The sequence below is a fragment of the Passer domesticus genome, chromosome 5 (genome assembly GCF_036417665.1).
Source record: "Passer domesticus isolate bPasDom1 chromosome 5, bPasDom1.hap1, whole genome shotgun sequence".
Taxonomy (NCBI): domain Eukaryota; kingdom Metazoa; phylum Chordata; class Aves; order Passeriformes; family Passeridae; genus Passer; species Passer domesticus.
Window position 1 is genome coordinate 54,835,741 of NC_087478.1, and position 23,663 is coordinate 54,859,403.

The window sequence follows — 23,663 nt, forward strand, 5'->3', positions numbered from 1 at the left end:
TCTGTAAAAACTCCATGGAATTTTGTCCATCTGAAAAACTCATAATAATGTCTCTCCAACATATTGATTCTGTCCTCGCGTCCCCACCTGCGCCAGAGGTTAATAATTTTCTCATCTGATGCAGAAAACTGAACCTGAGTTTCCGAAGGTACATTTTGCCATTTTTCCACCCACCTTCTGCGAAGGGCAGTAGCTTCAGGAAGGGAAGAGTTAACAGTACCTTGAGACAGTGTCCTTGTGGATCCAGCTGTGCAGCTCTGCTGCTCTGCGGTCTCTGGACACGATGTCCAGGAAATTTCAAAAGGTTCTATCTTCAGCCCCGGCTGTGAACTCTGCCTATCTTCAGGGTCTTGGTTCTTCAGCTCTAGGCTGGACTCTGTGGTCACTCTTGGGGTGACCATCAATGCCACACGCACGGGTGTCACCAGTTGTTGGAAACACCTCAAGTGTGGAGACACGAGGCTTGACTCCATTTTCAGAAGGCTGGTTTATTATATTATTATATATATTATATTAAAATACTATATTAAAAACTAGACTAAAAGAATAGAGAGAAAAGATTCATCAGAAAGCTAGAAAGAACAAGAATAGAATGAATAACAAAATCTTGTGACTATCAGAGTCCGATGCAGCTGCATCTGTGATTGGCTCTTAATTAGAAACAACCAACAAGGACCAATCACAGATGCACCTGTTGCATTCCACAGCAGCAGGTGCTGTGGAATGCAACATTTCTTTCCTAAGGCCCTCAGCTCATCAGGAGGGAAAAACCCTGGCAAAGGATTTTTCATAAAATATCATGGCTACACAACTGGGTCTGTCCCAGCCTCCTCTGTGCACCTTCCAAGGCCAGATCCATGGGACAGACTCAGTTGCTGAGGAAAATGCCAGGAGAAACAGTGGTTAGCAATACCTGTGTGGGTGACAAAATGAATTCCAGTGATTTGTGGCAGGAAAGCATCTCACAGTCAGACACCGTGTGCAGAAGGGAGTGCCTGGAAACTCCCCTCTTGTAATGCCTGCAGGGGATCGGTTTTCACTGGATATCCTTCAGGCTCCTGAAGAATAGGAAAATATTTAAAATATTAATTATCTTCCCTTTTCCCAAGGGAAGCCTGAGTGTTTTACATGCATAAATGCTGCTGAGATGCATTCACTTCAGGGGTGGGAAGCAGCAGCCAGCTGGCACGTGTTGGTGACAACAGAACACGCTATGCCAAAGACACCATGGCAAGGCCTTGTGGTTGCTGGAAGTGTGTGATATCAGCAACACTCCAGAGAACAAACAGGAGCAGTGCTTCCAGTGGCTCTGCTGGAACATTCTGATGCCATTAGCTAGTGGGTTTGTGGCCTTTCTAACCTGTAAGAACAATTGGTCGCATCAAGCTGGCAGAAAAACATGCCACTGGTGCCAGGCACCACAGCATCCAATCCTGTGCCTCACTCATTAAATAATACATTTTGCTTAAATCTGATTGCAGGGAGAAAGGAGTCGTGATTTCTGTGTTTCTTTCCACATGAACAGCTTGGATTTGTGGTACAAACATTTTGCCAATCATGGCATGGAAGAGAAATCCATGCTCTGGTGAAGTCTAATCCTGTCTTTGAATTTCAAATTCCTTTCTTGTTTTTATCTATAGGAACTATAGATATAAATTACTATAGAATTATAAGAAAATACTTTTTTAATGAATAAAATCTATTTTTCTGTCTTCATGTCTTTAGCCAGATAAGCTTTGTCTTCTTCCACCCTGCTTTGGCAGGCAGAGTTGCCAAAGAGTAGTCAAGTCTGTCTGGATCACAGCTTCTTACTTTGAGCAACCTTTGCTTATCTCAGGGGCTGGTTATAGCCACAAAGAGGCTTAAAATGTGCTGCAGCAGGAGGACTGGGCTCAAAATGTTAACCGGACTCAGACTGTTGACTCTTTTGGTGAGAAGAACCCCAAAATATGGAAACTTGGCTCCACTGAAGTCACTTCTCTATGGTCAGGACTTCCTACAAGGACTCTCCACCTCCTTACTCCTAAAAGTAGCACTGCAGAGCAGGTACAGCTGAGCTGAGTTTAATTGTCTCAGGCAGCCATCCTCGAATGAGTGAGTAAGGAGCAGTGGCAGGATCTTTACTATTGCTGCTGTTATGTGAGCCACAGAGAACACAGCCTGACTCAATTCTCCAGTTGCTTCTGCAGAAAAAAAGCAGTAAAAAAGAGTGATATTTTTAAACAAGGTTTTGTTCTTGCAAGCTGAACAATTCAACACAGAACAGAGTATGTGTGGAAAACTTCCAACACTACTCTTATTGTCAGTTCTCAGTTTTTAAGTTTACTGTAAGGTCCAGGCTGCCAAGATGTTTAACAGACCTGGAGAAGGCACTTACAGTTGCTAGAATGTTAATATATTTGTTGTTTTGTCCCATGTATCCATTTTCTTTCAATCTCTTCTTGATTTGGGGAATTTTTGCAGAACGAAAAAAAAAAAAAAAAGGAAGCCTCCAGGTTTTAGTATTGAAGGAAAAACACCCTCTGCTTACCATTTAAAATATATGAATCTGAAATTAATTTCTTTGCCTAAAATAGTCTTGAAGTTTTACTAGTGCCATTTGAAGAGAAATTTGCCTTAGAACACTGAGTATATGAAAACCACACATTTCTCTTGGGGTGTTATTGCAACATTTCGTGTTGTGCCAGAGAAGGTTGTACTGTATTCCTGTTCATTGGAATCACCTGTAATTTGTAGATGGCAGAGAACGTGGAAAATACTATCAGGTGCTGCTGACCTTTTGGCTGCAGCCAGGCAGGATGGACAGAGATGAACATAGCTCGAGATAACCTGGTTTAGCATGAAGGGCTTGGAAATTGAAAGTAAGTAAAGAAACATCCATGATTTTTCTGTGAGAGTAAAAACAACAATAAATGATGAGCCTTTGTGATCTTCTGAGTGACAGTGGCTGCGGGCTGCAGCAGCAGGGTAATTTGACAGTTTATCTTCTGTATGCAAGTTGCAGCCTTCAGTCTTTCTCTGACTAATGGATGCAATGGTATGCAAGGATAAATGTATTGGTAATTCATTCCAAAGGCATGAGTCCCTGCATCTGAATTCATCCCCATGACCTTGAGTTTCAGGATGGAGGTTGAGACACTGGAGAGATGATGTGTTGACTGCCCTTGCCTGCAGTCTCTCTGAGTGGCTTTGGGGGTGGATGTTCCTGGCCTCAAATCCAGGACAAGGTTGGGGAGTCTGCATGGCAATGTTTGTGCCCACTCCACTCTGAAAGCTGCATAGAAGAGATAGTGAAAACACCTGAGGCTCTTCTAGAGCAAGAAGTAGTGAAGAATTTTCCTTTCTTTGCTTATAAGAGGTGTTAGGACAGCCTTTTGCTTCATCCCTTCAGTTTCTTGGTCTGACACAGGACATATGATTTTTTTTTTTTTTTAAATAATTTTCAGCAGAATTCATCAGGAGGACAGGGTGCAGGACATACCAACAGGAGCCAAGATGCCATCCCTTTTGCAGCTGATTTTAAGCTGCTGGTTTCTGAATAAGAAATTTGCTCCCCTTCCTGCTGATATCAGTGGGTGGAGAGAGCCAAGAGCTACTGCCCTTCGCAGGGAAAAAGATCCTGATAACCAGGTGACAAGTGAAACCCTGCCTTTGGAAGAGGAAACATCTCTTGTCAGCTGTGTTTCATGTCTTTGCTGAATTCCTACAAGAGGCTTGAATATGACTGTTTTTTTCCTGTGGGGTGAAGGAATGCTGTTATTTAAGTACTGTGGTACCATTGCACATCTTCACATCCTGTGCAGCTTGAGGCAGTGAACAGGGAAATGTCATATCACAGACTCTGGCATGTTCTGTGAAATGAACAGTCTGGTGAAATGAAAACTCACAGAGTTTTGAATCATTGAAACTCATGAGGTTTAACCAGACCGGGTGCTGGTGCTGCCTCTGTCTTGGGCACATCCCTCTGTGTGATGGATCCAGCCAGGGATGAGCAGATGGAGCAGCCCTGGCAGAAGGACTTGGGGGTGCTGTGGGTGGGAGCTGGCCCTGCCCCAACCCAGAACCCCCCTGTGCTGGGCTGTACCCAGAGCCCCAGGGCAGCAGGGCAGGGGGGATTCTGCCTCTCTGCCCCACTCTGCTGAGTGCCCCCTGCAGGGCTGCATCCAGCCCTGGGGCCGGCACAGGAAAGACAGGGAGCTGCTGGAGCCAGGCCAGAGCAGGGACACCAAGGGGATCAGAGGGATGGAGCAGCTCTGCTGGGAGGAAAGGCTGAGGGAAGTGGGATTGTTCAGCCTGGAGAAGGGAACAATCACACCCATTGGGGTGACCTCATTGTGGTCTTCCAGTGCCTGAAGAGATGGAGAGAAACAATCTACAAGGGTCAGGAGTGACAGGATAGGGGGGGATGGCTTCACACTGACAGACAGCAGGTTTAGATTGGATACAAGGAAAAATTGTTGCATGTGAGGGTGCTGAGGCCCTGGCACAGATTGCCCAGAGCAGCTGTGGCTGCCCCATCTCTCGAAGTGTTCCAGGCCAGGCTGGATGGGGCTCTGAGTAACCTGGGGTAGTGGAAGGTGTCCCTACCCATGGCAGGGGGTGGGATTGGATGGGCTTCAAGGTCCCCTTCCAACCCCAGCTATTCCAGGATTCTTTAATCTCTTGGAGTGAATCCAGAGGAGGCACCAAGTGGAGCTGGGGCACTTCTGCCACAGAGGCAGGCTGGGAGAATTGGTCAGCCTGGAGAAGAGAAGGTTCTAGGGAAGTCCTTTTTGTAACATTTCAGTACTTAAAGGGGCCAGTATGAAAGATGGGAACAGACTCTTGCGCAGGATCAGGTGCAATAGGACAAAAGGTAATGGTTTTAAACTAAAAGAGAGGAGAATCAGACTTGATTTAAGGAAGAAATTTTTCATAGTGAGGGTGGTGAAGCACTAGCACAGGTTGACAAAAGCAGTGGTGGATGCCCATCCTTGGAAGCATTCAGTGTCAGGTTGGCTGGGGCTCTGTGCAACTTGCTTTAGTCAGAGATGTCCCTGTTCATTACAGGGGTGTTGGATGGAATGAGCTTTAAAAATCCTGTCCAAACCAAACTATTCTATGACTGCATGATCCTACACACTCTGTTTCCAAATAATATTTAGTGTCTTATGATTTCCAAAGACTTTCTGTGGATTTTGGAGTCTGTGATATCCATCAGGAAATATCACCTGAGATATTCTTTGGTGGATAGGGACCTAAAAGAAAATGAAGCAAATTAGGATGGTGTTTTATTGTTTGAGGGCTTGTTCAGTTTCTTTTAAAATTTGTATATTAATTTCATTGTGAGAGACTTCCAAAGTATTTTTTCTCATTTCATATTGCCTGGCTACACTATTTCACTTCATGTATTTTTTTTCTGGTTGGGATACTTTCCGTAATTAGTTATCAACAAAACCAGTTAAATAATTAGGTGGAGGCAATTATAGAGCAGAAGCAATACTCTTCGAAAGCAGGCAGTCAAAAACCAAAAATTATGCTTTATTTGGCAATAAACCTTATGTTTGGCATTGCAATCTGAAAGGTAATAAATTTATAAAAATTTTGCAACATCCCATAAGTGCTGAATGATAAAAAAGAACACAAATTTTCATACTGGGGACTTAAAGCTCTAAAATGAAGTTTTATCAGAAAAACTTCTGAAGCTTAACAGTTTAAAATAATGGTCCTCAGTCAGTTTTGTATGAAACAACAGGATACCAGACACAAGACAGAGATAAAATATAACCTTTACCCAATTTTCTTACTGATACAAAATCACACAAGCAACTTTGGAAGAAGTCTATGAAATTTGAGGGTGTTTAAATATACCCTAATTACATCTGAATTCCTTCTAGTGGATGAACCATAAAGCAAATGAAAGTATATTTTCTTCTCAAAGTACAAGCTGTGAGACAATTAATAGTATGTTTAAAGGAGGATATTACTGCCCAAATCAAAGGAATGAAGTGTTTGTTTTGTTTTTTTTTTTTTTCAAAGTGTCATTAAAATCGTGGATCAAATTCACTTCTCTGCTGAAAATTTTGCTCAGGTCCAGTTAAATCTCAATGACAAGACAAAACAGATGAGTGTTCTCTGCTCCTCAGTCTGCACATTTGTTAATGCAAAATGCTGAATGCTCTGTAATCATCATGCCCAAGAACGCTGTTGACTTATTTTTTCTGTATAATAGCTGAGGAGACATGGGCAAGTCAAGAACTTTGAATCTAAATGGCCTCTGTCTGATATTTCAAATATATTCATGTGTCCCCCTGAATTCTTGCAATTTCAAGTATACCCATGTCTCCTTCTGAATTCCTGTTGTACTGGGCATGTACTTTTGTGGGGCATATACTTTTTTTGCTTTTTGGGAACTTCAGTGAGTTTCTCGACTGCTCCAAAAAGCTGTACTGCTGATAGTAGAAATAATGACTGTGAAACTGGGGAAATCCAATGTGAACAGCAAAATCTGGATATTCCTATGGAATATCTGGGTTTTCCACATTTTCATCTCTGAAATTCCTTGATTAGTAGCCCTTAGGCTTCTAAGGAGTTTAATTTGGTCATCCAGAGCAGATAAGCAGGGAGGCCAAGGAAATCCTTTGGTTCTCACTCAGTTCCCATCCTCAAGCAAAAGTTTAGAGTATCATATTTCAAAGCCGACAGGGCAAACATTTGGATTCCTCTACTTTTGAGGCTGCTGTTGAGGTTTCTGTGAATGTAAGGAGCCTCTGCTTCAATGCTGTGTGTCCAGGGACATTCCAGGGTACTGCATGCTCGACATTCCTCGGGACAATGCACCTCTCACAGCATGGACCTGTGGCTGTGTCTTTTAGAGAATATGCATCTTATTTGATAGGGCCTGTGCTCATGCTGATCTCCAGGTTTCTAGTTTTGAGTTATAGTATAATAGAATCCATTTAAAATTATTCTTACTGCATTGATCTGTTATAAAAAAACCCAAAAAGACAAAACCAAACAAGTCTTGTTCTTTGGCCCAAGTTCTGCCACCAACTTTCTTCCTGCTATCCCTTCACAGTGTGGTCTTCTGAATTGATTTCTACTTTTTAGACTCTGCAGCTGTTTCTGATTCAAGCCAGAGTCTTCCAAATATTTGCAGTGGATCGATTAACAAATGTTTTTTTCCCATAATCCTGTTATGGTTGCTCTGGGCCATGGTGTTGAGTCTCTCAATTAACTTTAACGGACTTTGGACCAGTCCTGTAATTATTAAGAGGGTTTTTCTGTCAGGATCCTGACCTGAGGCACAGCTCATATCTATATTTTGGACTGAGGAAATATACTATGTAGTATAGGAGAAATACTAACTTTTAGAAATGTGTTTTGGATCTACAAACTCAGCTAGAGATCCCTGTTTGCACTCACAGCACCTCTTTCAGATCAGTCAGACCAATGCCAGAGAGACGGAGGTATTGTTGTACCTTACCAAAAGGTTATGAAAAATTTTCTGGAAAACCCCAGAAGTCTGACAGTTCTGAATCCCAGATTTGTCTAGGAAGCAGTGAACCCTTTTTGAATGGACCTCCCATCTAAAAATTTACTTGATTATGTGGAAAATTTAACTCTCCCTAAGACCAAATCAACTTTGGGGGTTTCAGAGTTGGGCTTGGTCAATTAGTCTTAACGGTCTGGAAAGTTATTCAGGTTTCACATCAGGGCCTTGCCTCATTCTCCATTTTTTGGGGGAAAAGCCATCATGAAATACCCATATATAAAAATATAAATATATAAATAAATAAATAAATATATATATATATATACACACACACACTTACCTATTTCCTTAACATTACAGTGATATCCTGAATTTACGGCAATGAGGCAATACATACCTTCACTATTAGATAAATGGTCAGAACCATAGAAACAAAAGCTACCTAAATTCTTCCTATATGTGATAACTGGGTTCAATTTAAAGATCGGAGGAAGAAAAAGGATACAGGAGCAATTTTTAAATATTGAACTTAAAAGCTTTTTCTTAAAAGTCTCATGCTCAAGATGAAACTGTCCCTAGGCATCTTTAATGTTCTCATGTGGCAGTTATGCAGCAAATAACTCAAGGTTATTTTCTTTGGCAGCAATTTCAGAGCAAATCTTTGTACAAAGCATGATTTCTTTTCCTTGAACAATGGGCTGGATTCATAAAAAGTATAATGGGTGCATTTGTTTGTTTTTCAATTTTATCAATTAGGAGTATCCGTATGGGTGTAAAAATAGGAAGTAGGAAAATAATGAATAGTAGTACTTATAATTAGCATATTTTGATACTTAGGAAACCAGAAGCCATTTCTGTGCTTATGAAATGTGCATTGTCAGCTTCAATGGTTTTGAAAATTACTACCTAAAAAAAATAATTTCAGATGAAGTGTTTCTTAAGGAATATACATTGAAGTTAAAAGTAAACCCAGACTTTAAAATGTGTTGAACAACACCTGCTTAAGTCTTATTAGCATTGAGGTAGCTTTTAGGGAAAATTTGTGCAAAGATGCAGAAACAGTGTCCAAATTCAAGTAGGTATAGAACACAAACAGGTAAAGGAATGGGGGTTTTTTTCAGATTATAACCTGTGAAGCCAGATTATAACCTGGTTTAGGTTATATAAATATAGAAGACATAGAAACAAACAAGGAAATTTTTTAATGACAGGAAGAGCAAGACCATCCAAATGCTAATTTGAAGTACCCAGGTCTTGTTGCCTTTCCTAGTAAGTGAAAAGTTAATAGTATATCCAGAGAGCAAGCAGATGGAAACAATAATTTAGAGTTTCTTGTTTTCTTTCTTCTCGCTGTGCAGAAGGACAGAAGAGATTTCTGTGTCCAAAGCCAGTCTTTGGGAATACTTTTCTTGGTCAATAAATCTGTGAAAGCAAACCAATTATTGTCATGATCAGAAGCAAGAATTTTGGGGTTTAATTATGTTCTCTTCATACTCCCAGGTAAACACAATAAAAATTGTATTGATTTTTATCATGAAAACAGGTTCTGGCCCAGTTTTAATGGCTGCTGCCAAAACCACCTTAATCTTCATTCATTACAGGTCCAAATTGTACCATGCCCGTCTGCAGGGATTTGTTTCATGGTGTGCAAAGCATGGTGGTGATTCTGGCCTAGCCATGGCAGCCTGTGTAAGAAACAGGAGCATGAAGAACAGAGGGCAAAAATACAATTTTAAACCAGTCATTCCTTCTGTATTTCTATTTATTAATCAAATGGGATTCTCTTTCCAGCCAAGATATTTATGGGTGCATAATAAGCTATTTGGTTCAAAGCAGCAGGAATTGAAGGAATGATCAAGTGGAAAGTTCCTGGGGGAAGGAATGGTACTGTTTTCATGGGGCAATCCCATGGGAAGGGTCACAAATGGAGGATCTTTACTGAAGAGCATTCCTATTTTGTAGTAAGGCCATGATAATTTGTGGATGTATCTCTTTGTGTTATAGCTTGGGGTTATTTTGATAGATCAAAAAAATAAATTATGATCAGGAAAGAGTTTCAGACACCCCAAAAATGTGCCAGAGTATCATTCCTGGTGTTGAGATTTACTGTTTACCTGATCTTTCTCATGGCATTCTCAAGTAAAATCGAAGTGTCCATCCCCAAATAATCCAATCACAAATGTTTTTGAAGTATGCCTTTAATTTATCTGTAGGCATAAAAACTTTGTTCAAAGTGGAACTGAATCTCTGCTTTTTATTTTATGTTTCTATCACTTTTCACATATGTCAGAGTACTGCCTGTACGTTCATTCTGTATTTCCATATGTACAACTCCCTGCTAACACAATCTGAATACCTTTAAAATTTCCTTGAAAATTAATTCTCAGATAATTCTCACCCTCTAGCAAGACATGAAGAAAAGTCTTGAGGGGAAATAGGATGTGGGGGGAATTTCAAGGGGAAAGCATTACAGTCCTCTATGAATTATGCAAAGACCTATATTTTACCTGCATCAGAAACGGGTGTGCAGTTTACTGTCATAAACAGAAGGGCCCTATGGGTTGGCCAGGATTATATTTTTATTAAATGAATTAATTTCGATTAGTCATTACAAATTTTAATTGTTTACAGTGGATTGTTACAAATGGGAAACTGAAGCAAGAGGCGAGTAAATAACTTTAAGTAAATTAACTTAATAACTTAAGTTTATTAAGTAAATTTAAGGTTGCAATGATGAATTCCTGTCTTTTAGTACTCCACAAAAGCAATGGAATTATGATGATCTTAGCACCTAAATATACCTTTGTGCTTTAGCAAACAACCCAAAGAATAGAGAGGAAAACAGGGTATGTCAGTGCAGCTCGCTTTTCCTGTCCCAAATGGGATTTGACAATTGGTTAACCAGGTTCTCATTATCACTTAAATAGTCCCAAAAACTGCAAGAAGAATTCCCTTGACTCTTCTGTCCCCCATATTGATGCAATTAGAGAATTATATATGGGTGGTATTTGGATTTTTTCCCCTGAGATCTTGGCCTCTGCTCTGAGGGACTTCTAAAGGTTTAATGTCCCAAAGATGTCCAGAAAAATTCTGAAAGCAATAAAACTTTTGTTTTCATCTATTGTTGAAAGTCAAAACCAGAACATAGCTTTGCATCAGCTGCTCTCATTCCCAGGAAGTTGGAAAACTGCAAAAAAAAAACAAACCAAAGCACCATAATTGTGATTCAAGGGGTGGTGTGAATCCTTCAGAGCTTCAAGTTAGCAGACAATCTGTTTGACCTTTGAGAAGGGAGTTTAAGAGGTGTCTGCATCATATGGTGTAGCATCTTCAGTAGATAAATTCAAAAGAAAAAGTAAGGCAATCAATTTTTCTTGGAACAAATTCATCAGGACTAACTAGACACATTTTTGTACAACATGTTTAATCAAATGCAATATTTATTGTATTTAGAGACTAATTATGGGGCTAAATGCAAAAAATCAAGAGAAAGTTAGTTGCCTGTGATACACAAGGTGTGCTAATGGTGCCGTTTTAGCTATAGACTTTATGGATCCTCTTTATGACAGAATTCTAATTTTCATTTTTAAAACTACATCTTTGTAGGTTCCTTGCTTAGTAACATAAATAATGAGCTTGAATCACAGCAGAGTTTTCTGAAAAACCTTCCATTCTAAAAGCTGTGTGCAGCAACTTCACTGTCAATCAAGTGAAATATCTAAAAAGTAAATACTGCAATCAAGCTGTAAAAGTTAATATCATGTGGAAATGAGTTCTAGCTGCAATGTGAGGTTTCCATTTAATCCAGATGAAGCTGCTGCAAATTTTCCAGCCTGCTATGAGATCCAGACAATTTGCTACAGAGTATAGGTATGACCTGCCATAAGTTACACTGGAATTTAGATATCATAAAATTTTAACATTGGAAGAGAAATGTGCAGATCTATTAAAATTCATCTTCATGTAGATGGCCAAGAAAGTGGCACCTTATAAAGGATTTGAATGTTCCCAGGACCGCATTGGCCCCCTTGTCCTCAAGACACACTGCTGGCTTGGGGACAGCTTGTTTTCTACCAGGACCTCTGGGATTGTCCTTCCCCGGTGCAGGACCCTGCATTTCCTTTTCTGGATTTCAAACAGCTCCTCTGCCCATCTCTCCACCCTGCTGAGGTCCTTGGGAAGGGCTGTGCAGCCCCAGTGGGATTGGCTGCTCCTCCCAGCTCTGTGTCACCACTGACCCCTTCACCCAAGGCACTGATTAATATATTAAACAATTAATCCTAGGGGACACCACTGGTGACAGGCCTCCAGACAGACCTTGTGCCAGTGTTTATGATCCTCTGGGATTTAATGTTCAGCCAATTCTCAGTCCACCTCACTGTCCACTCATCCAGTCCACACTTCCTGAGTTTGCCTAGGAGGATATTGCAAGAGACAGTCTCAAAAGCCCTGCTGAAATCAAGGCAGACACCACTGTTCCTCTCTTCACCCAGCCAGGTGGTTTCATCACAGAAGGCAATCAGGTTGGTCAAACATGACTTCTCTTCAGTGAATCCTTGCTGACTACTCCTGATCACCTTCATGTCCTCCCTGTGCACACAGTTGGCCTCTAGAATAAGGCACTCCCTCACTTGGAAGGGATTTGAGGGAGGCTGACTTGCCAGCAGTTCCCTGGGTCCTTTTTCTTGCCCTTTTGAAGACTGGGGTGACATCTGCTCTCTTCCAGTCCTCAGACACCTCTCCTGACTGCCAGGATTGTGAGTGGCCTTGCTGTGGTGTCCAGCAAGCATTTGTGGATGCATCCCATCAGGGCCTGTGGACTTGTAGCTGCCAAATTTGCCTGGATGTTCCCTAAACCAACCAAGAGACCAAGGGAAAGTCAACAGGCACATTTATTATCAAAGGCCATTCAGGATTGTGTCTTTCATTTTCTGAAAATATACTTTTAGTGATGGATCATTCTGGAAACATACAGACAAGTTGAGGGAGTTATTTTCTAGTGGTACCTTCTGATATTAAATCTAATAAAGTTGTCTCTTAAGAGTGTAAGCTAACTGTATTAAGTTTTAAAACAAAACAAGTGCTCAGATTAATTAGAATAATTTTGAACTACTGATCAAGTTTGAAGTACAAGAAAGTTATGTTTCAGGTTTGGGTTAGCCTGTTTGTAAATAAAGATACATCCAGTTAACAAAAGCTGTCTTGAAGAGTTTTAGATGGCTTTACTTCTTTGAAGCTGACAATACTCTGGAATTTGCCTTAACAGCACTAATCTTCCAGAAAATAAAAGGGAAGGACCAGAAGCAGAAAAGGATCTCCTAGTTCTCACCAGCAAAACCTTTCCCCCAGTCCCCACCAGCTGAATGTTGCATGCCAGAGCGCAGTCTGGTTATGCTGAGAGGGCACCCACAGAAAAGGTAAGGGAATGCCGTTAATACTTTGCAATATTTTGACAGATAGCAAAGCTGAGTCAGGCATCACAAGAAAAGAAATTGCCAAGCTTTGAGGCCTGGTAATTATACCCACTTCTTTTGTAAACCAATTCCATGCTGAGGGTTTCCTATTTGAGTTTACAGCTGGTTAGCAAAAGTTCCATTTCATTTGGCGTGTTTCAGTCTGGCTCTGATTCACAACACTGAAACACAAATATTGGAACTCTAGATTCCTTGGGCTAACACAAAATGGGAGGGCATCAAAACTGTGTTTCAAGATGTGATATGCTAGATCACTCTGTCAGATTAATGACTGAGTAACAACTAGTGTCAGTCTGACAATTATTTTCTGAAATAAATTATTAGCAGATAAGTGCTGTTGCAGAAACACATTTTTAAAATGTGGTGGCAAGCTTAGAATAGAGAGGGTGGAGCTGGAATACCTAGGGCAAATGAGCTCTTCACATGCCCTTAGATCTGAATTTAACAGCAGGTGGTTGTGAAGTGTGATGGTGTTCTACCATAACACTGTGATAACTGTGTTCTACCTCCTTCATGGGAAGGTGAATAGAAACAGTTTTCCAATATGCAATACTTTGCCTTTATGTAATGAAAATCCTGACTCTCTAAGAGAAGAGAAGCTGAATCAGGAATATTCTGCTACAGGCTCAGTTATACAGCACTGTAAATGGGTTTTCTCAACCTTGAAAATCCAGGAGAGTAGGGAAAAACAAGGCTACAGGGACTTTCAACATCTTGACCCTCCTTATTCTCATCCATCTCTGTTGGAGCAGGGTGCTAATGATGCCAAGGTGAGGGTTTGATCCCTGTATGGGCCTGTGTTCATGTAAGAGTTGGGCTTAATGATTCTTGTGGGGCCCTTCCAGCTCAGAATATTCTGTGAGATCTTTGATAGGGAGGTCAAGGGCTGGACTGGAAGCACAGTGCACTTCACCTTACAAGCCCTCCCAGTGCTGGATGTTTATTTTGGGCTTTCTCAGGTCCCTATCCTGTATCTTCACCCTGCAATTTCAGCAGTTTCGAATGAACAATAATCAGCTTAGAAGCAGGTGAGGTACTTATCAAAAAATGGTGGGGGGAGAAAAGCCTAAGGGATGCTCTCAGTATTCAACAGTGCAATGTGAACTAACATCTCAGAAAAACAGACCAGTCTTCCTATTGTTTCATGAACCCTTTAAAAATCTGCAGTAAGCCAACTTTCAGGCATTTTACAAGTCCCATAAGCAAAAAACCCCCACATCCATGTATCTCCTTCGCAGCAATGCATGAATTAAAATAAAAACCAACCAAAGAAATGTGTGGTATGTTTGAACAACATCTCTTTTAATTATTCCACATCTTCTAACATTGTCCAGTATTAATTGTGCTAATGACACATTTTAATTAATGAGAACTTTAATACTAGGTTATGCCATGGTTAAAGGTTATATTAAGATAGATGCTATCAAGCAGGCTAATCCACAAAGTATTGTTAGCTTTTGAAGCAGAGTTATTATTTGAGAAACTTGTCTGACTTGTCATTTGAGAGCATATGATTGGGAATACTGTTGTGCAGTGAGCTTATTAATTAAACATCTGACCGGCAGAGCATGCTAGGGTAACCTATTTGATCAGTTCACAATGAAGAACATTTGAAAAGGTCTTGTAAAAAATGCACCACTGTTTTAAAAGCTTCATGAACTTGGTTTTTCTAAACAAAACACTATAAATTGTATTCATTACTGCTGTGTTCAGCCTATCAGGACATTGAAAATCCTTCAGAGAAATTGATGTCAGTCAGAGTGGATTTGTGTCTGGATTACTTGAAGTCAGTCATAAATGGCTTTATATTTCCTTTGCCAAATGAAATTTTTCAAGAGCTAATGAATAGGTAACAATCATATTATTTTCTTAGGGGACATTTTTTAGCACTGCTGTCTTATAACTTTATTATTGCTTCCTGTGACTAGCATCATTAATTCATCTTACTTGTGCCTGTGTTGCAGTATATATGGCACAGTATGCAAAAGCTGATACAGCAGGGTAAAAAAAAAACTTTTTTTTTTTTTCCTTACAGTGAGATACATAGGTTTAATGAAGTAGAAGCTTTAAGTTACTGCTTTCTAATTCCATTTGCTCGCTAATTTGTATTTAATTTCCTAAAGGATGCATTACTTTCTTGCATTCAAGTGACTAGTGGTGTGGGACGGTGTAAATTTGCTGGAATAGCAGCTTCACGACTGTTTGCACCATACTTGCATGGTGACAATGTGGTTCTACAAGTCTCTCCATTTTAAATATGGGGGTGTGGCAAGGAAAAGAAAGAAAAAAGTGAAACTAAAGTGAATAAATGAACTTATGGTGAAAACTTTCATTCTGTACTGCTCACTGTCAGTCACTGGAAAAGACAACTGAAGTGGTGCTTCTGTGCTGCATAATAAAGCAACTTCATACCTGGGAATCCAAATTTAAGCCAAAAAGAGGCAAAAATCTTTTGAACTTAGGTTCTGAAATTGTAAATATTTTTATTCAGGCTTCTTTGAAGACTGAGAAATCATGCCATCTACTGAATTCAAGTCAATGTACTATTTTACTTCAGACAGGCATCTTTGTAGTACTGTGACCAAAACCCAAACCACCTTATGGGCAGAATAGTGTACAGAATATAAACAGAGAGAAAACACTTTACAGCCCAGCTTCAAGGATCTCAGCAGACAGATTTTAAGCCACAGGACATTTTCCAAAATGTGACTTCCTGAATAGGATCACTGTCATACACTGACTAGCTTCCTAAATTTGTATTTTCCTTTTCAAAGCCAAAATACCATAGGAATGAAATTTTTTGTGGCTTTTGGTTAAATCTAGTCTAATATCTCTTATGATTTAATCTCTTGTACTCAGAAACCAAAAGCTGTGAGAAGAAAACTGACAGAATAGACTTTATACTTGTTGGCAACAGTGTCGAGGGCATATGGCCAGTCAAGGAGAAAGGGAGAACAACTTAACTCTTACACAGCATTTTTACTCCAAAATATTGCTTTAAGCTTACGCAGGCACCCAAATCAAACAGTGTGAGGAGGTCAGTAACCAGATCAGGAATTACTGGCTAATGATTCCACAACTCACACTTTATCCATTTAACCTGTTGAAAGAGTGGAATTGCCCATGTACGTTACAAGTAGGGAATTTTTTTCTGTCTATGCACTGGTTAGCTACACAGAGCTCAGTGCAGATATACATTTTGCAACAGCAGGTGCTGTATGAGAGTGTCATCTGCAGTAACCATATTGCTTTGTGCATTCAGCAGATAAATCTGATTTGCTTCTAATCATTCATAGTGGGATATAACAATGATTGACTATTACTTTGTCAAAAAATTGCTATTATGGAGGGGTTTTTTTGGTTTTTTTTTCAATTAATGTCACTTGTTTGTTGAAATCTTCAAGTAAATCTTACTCTTAAGTGCAGTTGCATAATGAAGAGATTTCTGCATGTATTTTTCTACTGGAGCTTTATTCCAGCATTGAAAAATACAGTGACATTTTAATGAGGCTGTAAACGGAAACGTTCAAGCCTATGCATGCTGTATCTCTTAGGTGATATTTCTCAGATAATACAGTTCAAAAGCTCCACCAGGTGAACGGAACAACAGCAAAAGCTTTTCCTCATCATCTAATTTTAATAATGAAGTAACTTAATAGTACTTGATAATAAATGTAAAAGGAATTAATGGGCTAGGGACATGATTTCAAGGTTTTAAAATTTTATTTATATAATGTGACATTTGTTATGCCAGGGACCTGTTTGTGAGAAATAATACATGACAGCATTTGATAGTTGTTTGAGGTATTTACATCTCATGGGCTCCTGATACAAAATTCAGGGCCTGTAGAAGTGGATTCAATTTTGCCTGGAGACTTCAGCTACAATTTTATCCTTGCCTGGTTTAGGACCAGATCACCCACACAGTTTTCTCTGTGTATGTCCCCTTGCAGCATAATCAAGCACATCCAAGGCACTATTGAGGTGTTCTTCACTCAAAGAACAACAGTCATCTGAGTCCTGAATTCCCTGAATTCCATCACTTCTACTTTCCAAATTTCTTTCATTTAGAAACAAAACATCACTTGAGGTTGTGTAAAGGGCTGCATAAACTGAAGGAATTAATTTCACAAAATCTTTCAGCATCCCATCTGGGAAACATTGAGGTTGTGTTTTTGAGCTTTGCTGTGGATTTTGCCCCTTGATGAGTGAGTGGTATGAGTGAACAGTGCTCTTGTCAGTGGCTGGGAGCAAATCATACATGAACAATGTGAAGGTTTTGCCAGCAGAGGACCTCACTTCTAAGACTCTTTTCTTGTGGCTGCTGGGATTTTTAATTGGTGACTTTTATTTGTAATATGAGGTAAATCATTATTCTTAGTTGGTCAGGACTCTGATGAACATAATATCAGTGAAAAACACAAAGACATGTTTCAGCAGCAGAAGTAGTTTTTGTGTTACCCTCATGCTTCATTTCTTTGATTTGTGATTTGTATAAAAGTATCAGATGCTAAGGCACCAATGATTAAAAATGCCTAAATTCCTAGTATTTTGTCAAGGACCAGTATGGGATGATACATCACATGTTTTTGCCAGCTATCCATGCTGTTATGGCTCTAATCAGTCAATTCTCTAGGAAATATATTCTTCTGAACTCGGACATATCCATAAACATACTTCCAAAAAGCCATACCATGCAGAATTATTCTTATTACTTTTGTAATTCAGCTAGCCTCCTAAATAAAATGCTGGATTATCCTTCAAAAAGATGCACATTTTTATCTGGCCCTGCAGTGGAGCAATATTTCTATTTCTCAGTATTTATACCTATAGGATCTAAATATTGTATTTATTGGCTTTCACAGCCTGAAATCTGAAGGCCAGTTTTATAATTATAAAGAGGAAATGTTTTTAAATTAAAAAAACAAATGCTCTGAAGTTCCTCTCAGTTTTTATTCCAACTGATTCAGCTTTATCTAAACGCAAAGCTTAACGCTGGTGAGTTCCTCCCTGAGCTGCTCACCCCAGCTCCTGGAAGGACCAAATTCATCCCTTTCTGTGATAAAATCAGCAAGAAAAATGTGTTGTGTTGGCCAGACACAGTCAGCACTGAAAGAGCTCCACAATCTGGTATATGTGGCAAAACCACTGCACCTGGTGGACTGATCAATGGCACCACAAATCGGAGCGAGGAATGCCAGAGCTTCACACATCCTCATTGGTATTTCTTCCTGAGCTCCCTCCAGCTCTCCCAGGATTTTGGCAGTTGTCACTGCTGAATCTGAGAGGCAACTGTGGGATTACTGAGCAAGGAGGTGGAAATGGAGAGGTCTGCTGCTCTGACTGACACAGCTTTGCCTGGTTGCTCATTTTCAGCGCAGAATTGCTCTCTATAGTGTGATTTGAGGGATTTAGCAGCCCATAGACTTTTGAGTGTGAAGAGATCTCAGCTGGGGGCTCAAAATAACTGTTGTTATCTTTGCCTTAATTTTAAAAATAATCTGTTATTTCATACTGTTTGTTTCATATTCATTTATCCAAGACAATAATCAGACATGAAATATCTATCCTTCCCTCAGCTTTTTTTTCTAATAACCCATTCCTCAACAGCATTGTTGGCAAAGCCCTTCCCTGCAGGGAATGAAATTACTCCCCTGGTGAAATTTGAATGCCAGCACTGCCTCTGTCTTCATTTATCTTGAGTCTTTGGTGCTTAGCCCTTCCCAGTCCCTGTTTTGGGTTCTGGACAGTGGAAAATGCTCAACCCCTGAGCCGTGGGGCATCTGCTGCTCACAGGCAGCTCCACTGGAAAAAGTCAAGTCTCCTCCACCCCCTGTGGTGTCAGGTTGCAGTTGACCAATAAACTGCTGTGCCTCTTCTAACTTGTACTGAAGCCTCACTGGCTATTTAGGCTGAGTTTAGCAAAGTGCTGGGCAGTCCAAAACCAGGAGTTTTTTTGTAAAAGACCCTGGAAGCTTTGCATACCTCTGGTAGTTTTTTAGTTTTGTCCTTTGTATCCTGGATTAGCAAATGCTCTTAATACCATCTGCCACCATTTTAAGGAGCATTAGGAGTTTTAAAAGCTTTTCTGAGATGACAATAGTAGGAAGTCAGCACATTTCTGATAATACCTGAGGGATGTAGCTGCCTACAAAACCATCTGAAGCAGGAGTGCATTTAGCCATTGGATCTTTCTGCAGGACCACTGAAACTGAATAGGAGGTATGCCAATGGTTTGGGGGGTTGTGTGGACAGGTCTTTAATGATTTTAAAGTAATTACCTATGAAATATGATACTAGTTAAGTTCCCAGAATTTTTAATGTAGTTTAACATTTTCAGTACTTTTGATGCTTTCAAATTTGGGAACAACATACATCATAACATTTAAAACAGCTCAATATCCTATTCCCCCTAGTTAGTTTCTCTACTGTTATGTGTAAATAATGAGATGTATTAAATACTATCTCATTGTAGACATCTCTAATGTGAATGTCTATGCCTGAACTACCCCTCCTGGTCTCTGTTTTATAGTCACTGGAGAGGAACACTGGGCAGGATTCATCTAATCAGTTAGAGATGTCTGCTTTAGGATGAGATGAATCCTGTCCAGAAAGAGCTTGTTCCTCCCCAGTGACTATAAAGGGACCTGAGAGTGGCTCGCTCAGGTGCAGGCATGTACATTTGGTTAGATGAATTCCACAGTCAGGCTGTGGATGGAGAAAATAAGTTGGCTCAATGTACATATTTAGCAACAAAGAAAAGCTATGCAGGCTTACTCTAATGATGAGAGTTGCACACATTGGCATCATAGTGATGATGTGATGTTCTAGTACAAAATTGTTATTGGAATGTAGGGTATTTTTATAAGAAAGTCTCTAAAGAGCACTTTTCTTTTTTTAAAAAAACAGATTTGGACTGAAAGCCACAGGTAAGATTGCGTGGCAACAATTTTGATAAAAACTCCAGGATCCTGGAAGAACCTTTGAAAAGCAGACAATTTCTTTGAGAAAAAGCAAACATAAATAAGTTGTAAGTTCCTATTTGTTATGTGAGTCACCTATGGCTACATATTTATTGAAAAAGAGACATGTATCCACACAGAGATCACCCTTGATTAAATTCAGTTTAAAAATCTCTCGGCAGTGCTTCCTCCAAGTGTATTCTTATTTCGAATCCTATCAAACCTAAAGTCTTAATGAGGTCATTTATTTTTCCTGCTCTGAGAAGAACACAGTGAGTGAAAGAGGGTGACACATGAAAGCATTGCAAACTCTTTTTCCTCTAGCAAAATAGATCCAGCTAAAGGAGATGAACATTTCTCTAGTGACACTGTTATTCAGAAGCTGTGCAGATACATCCAAGATGTTAATCCCTCTTTATAGCAGGTTTCCTTTATGCTTGATGAGTTAGGAACAATTATTTTTAGATGTTACCTCTGTTAATTACTATTACAGCTAAGCATTTGTCTCATATCTTCTTCAAAGTCATGTGGTGGTTGCCAGTGTTTGTTTCCTGTTAGACCAACATCCAGAGTCTGTTTTTCAAGTTTCTTTAACATAGATATATGCAGTGAGGGACTAAATAATCTGTAACAACTTCCGTGAAGACCAAAAATTTTTGATCTCCTACAATTTTGCTTTGTTGGCCAGTAGTTTAATCCTCCCTGTGTCTGCCCTTGAACTCATGCTAGTTTTTCTGTACATTTCATTAAATGTTATGGCAGAAATAAGGGTTGGTTCTTTCACAGATGTTACACTGGCATGAGAAAAATAATACAACTTCTCAGGTACTTCCATGTGTTCCTCTGTTTCTACAGCCAAGGACTGCCTGAGTCCCTTGTGCCTAGCATCATACTGGCAATTTATTTATGTTTTGATTATATGTTATGAACTGTAAATCTCTTAATAAAGCTTGTAATCAAGCTTCCCTTTCTGTTGTGGCATATTTTCTCTGTTTCTCATTGCAGGACTTCATTAGAAAGCTTGTTCTTTCCTTATTTTTCCCACTCGTGCTGTGTTAGTGAAATTTTCTCTTTATCATTTTACCATTCCACTAGTTTTCAGTTATCTGTGGTCACCCAGTCTTTCAAAGTTTTAGAGAGGGTTTCTTTTCAGGTTATTTGTGGAGGTGTGTACATACATATTTATATAGCTGTCTATGGAGAGGGATGTGTTCACTCTGTTTATACACCCTCACAGACACAGAGACACATATACATGGATGTGTGTGCATAAAATGTATGGATAGAACAGGGCTAAATTCAGCCCCTGCAAAACGTTATTAGAAACAGACCTAGCTGAGAATTGGTTATTGTCCACAAATCTATTTGAAGGTTTCTGTTGTCTGGTTCTGTTACTCACCACACTTTGGTATCTGCTACTGCCAATAGAGGGATCCAGATGTATAAATTTGCAGGTGTTGATGTCCCTTTGTTGAGTCCACCATTATTATCTGTGTTGTACCATGAAGTGTGGTAGCTCCCAGAAAAGCTGACTCCCTTGTGGGTGAAAGGAAATGCAATACTGATTGGCTTTGATACTTAATGGAAGAAGGAGTGCTATGAAAAATACTCAGACACATGTGATTAACACAATAAAAGTCCTCTTGGACATCATATTTTCTGTTCACACTAAGATCTGCACAGTAACATTTAACAAATACTGTTCTCCTGCTCAGCTACTGTATTAGTCTTAAAAATTTAAGTTAATGTGAGTAGGTTTTCAACTATTGTGAAAAACCCATATAAATCAAATGAAGATATTATTTCCTGTCTTAGAGACAAGAAAAGGAAGCTTCCTACTTATTTTTTTTTCAGAAGAAAGAAGTAGATATTAACTTGAATGTCTTCTGTTCCAGGACTTACATCCATTCATGTTCTAATCTAAAAGATTTTAGAAGGCTCATGCAGCAAACTTCTAATTTTCTATCACATCACTGCCCAACTCACAAGTAATGGCCTGCTCCCTTTTCTGACAGCTGAGGTGCTTTCCAAATTGTTCTTAGTGTGTTGGAATCAAAAATGCCGTTGGTCCCTACCTTTTAAATCCATATCCTGAAAGCAAAACCCCAGCCTAGTATTGGGGCTTTCTAATGTGCCAGCTAGAAATACAATATTCCCTCTAGCTGTACTACAAATTTGAATGTATAATGTTGAATGTGATTGATGTTTTATAAAAGGATGAGTGAAGCACTCTTTGATATTCTATTGTGAGTCTTGTAATATTTTGTGATTTACTTAAAATCTCAGATCCGTGAAAAAAATTGTGTGGCAACTATCTCACCACTAAATAAATAGCAATAAGCAACTTCTCTAGCCTCCTATAATCTTTTCAGACATTTTCTCATGTTTATGGAGACACAGAAACCAAAAGGTATGAAAATAATTTGATTGGGCAATATTTGGTATAAATTAGTTGTGCCTTTTAAACTAAAAATATTCTTGCTCTATCTATTACTTTTATACATTACATTATATGAAGTTAATTGTTTTGTAGTTCTTGTGTTGATAATATGTGGTGTCTCAGTCAACTAAAACATTGGCACTTGTGTCATTTGAAGATGAGACATCATTTTTGAATGACTTTTAAAAGAGTCATATTGTTGCATCTCCTGAAAATTTGGAAATTTGGAATTGCAGTATCAAGTTGTAACCTTTCACCTGCATTATTATTCTTTTTTTTTTTTTTTCTCTCGGTCTCTTCTAAGACAAGACTTATCATTTCAGGGCAAGGAATTTAGGTGGTATTGGAAAGTCTCTTTACTCTGGCTCTTAAATGCATCATGTACACCAGAGAAACAAATCTGGTTGGTCTCCAGTTCTGAAATATGGCATGAAGTAAACTTTAGTGTTCAGAGAGTTCTAAAAAGTTTCAAGGAACACAGTGGGTTTAATATTATCTCTTAAACTACAGCACATGAACACCTATTAAACGTCTGCCCTGGGTTGACTATATGATGCTTTTATCCCCAGTCATCTTGTTCTGTTTATGCTGAATAATAAGCTTTACACCTTAAAGACTTGTTCCAGAGAGTGAAGAGGGGAGGGAAGAAGTGCGCAGTTTGTTTTCAGACACTACACTCACTCTTCCACATTCCTTCTCTTGGACTGTTGTCTGCGGATGGACAGACAGCAGGACAGAGCTCTACTTTGCTTTTAGTTAGTTTTAGCTAGCTGAGGCAAAGAAGTTCCCTGGACTGTGATTTTTCTTTTTCTTGGACCTGCTCAAATCTGCTCTGGACTGAACACCCAGAAGAGCTCCACCTGTGGCCCGCCAGGCCGGGCCTGGGCTGCAACATTTCCAGCACTGGAGAGACTGATCAGAGACTGAGGGAGCCGAGCTGCAGCCGGGGAGGGGACTGTTCTGAGTTTGCCATTTTTTTGGGGGGGCAGCAAGAAGTTTTATTGTTTAATATTGTTTGGGTTATATTGTTTAATAAACAGGTTTCTTTCCACTTCTCTCCAAGGAGATATTTTCTCCCAGACGGGTTGTGGGGAGGGGCCAATTGAATCTGCTTTTCTAGAGGAACCCCATGGGGGTTATCTCCCAAATTTGCCCTGAACCAGGACAACGTCATGTGCTGAAGGAGACCAGTGGGTTGTGACTGACATTTCCGTTAAAGGCAGGTATTAAAATGTGCAGGATAAAGCTACACCTTGGCCTGAGATAGGGCATTTTGGAGAAGCAAGGCAGGTGTCATGGGTGTGTACACACAG

The 23,663-nt window shown here is 39.6% G+C and overlaps 1 long non-coding RNA gene across 9 annotated transcripts in view; it reads left to right on the plus strand.

Moving 5' to 3' along the window:
• Positions 1–60: 60 nt before the first annotated feature.
• The window catches only part of LOC135300777 (uncharacterized), a 61,272-nt gene continuing 37,669 nt past the window's right edge, over positions 61–23,663 (plus strand). For 7 of the 9 annotated variants that reach the window (XR_010362550.1, XR_010362546.1, XR_010362552.1 and 4 more), the window contains exons 1-2: positions 1,176–2,861; positions 12,741–12,891. This is a non-coding gene — a long non-coding RNA (uncharacterized LOC135300777). Of the gene's footprint in view, positions 149–1,175; positions 2,862–12,740; positions 12,892–23,663 lie in introns of those variants that run through there. The other 2 variants (XR_010362548.1, XR_010362551.1) reach the window with 2 other exon arrangements.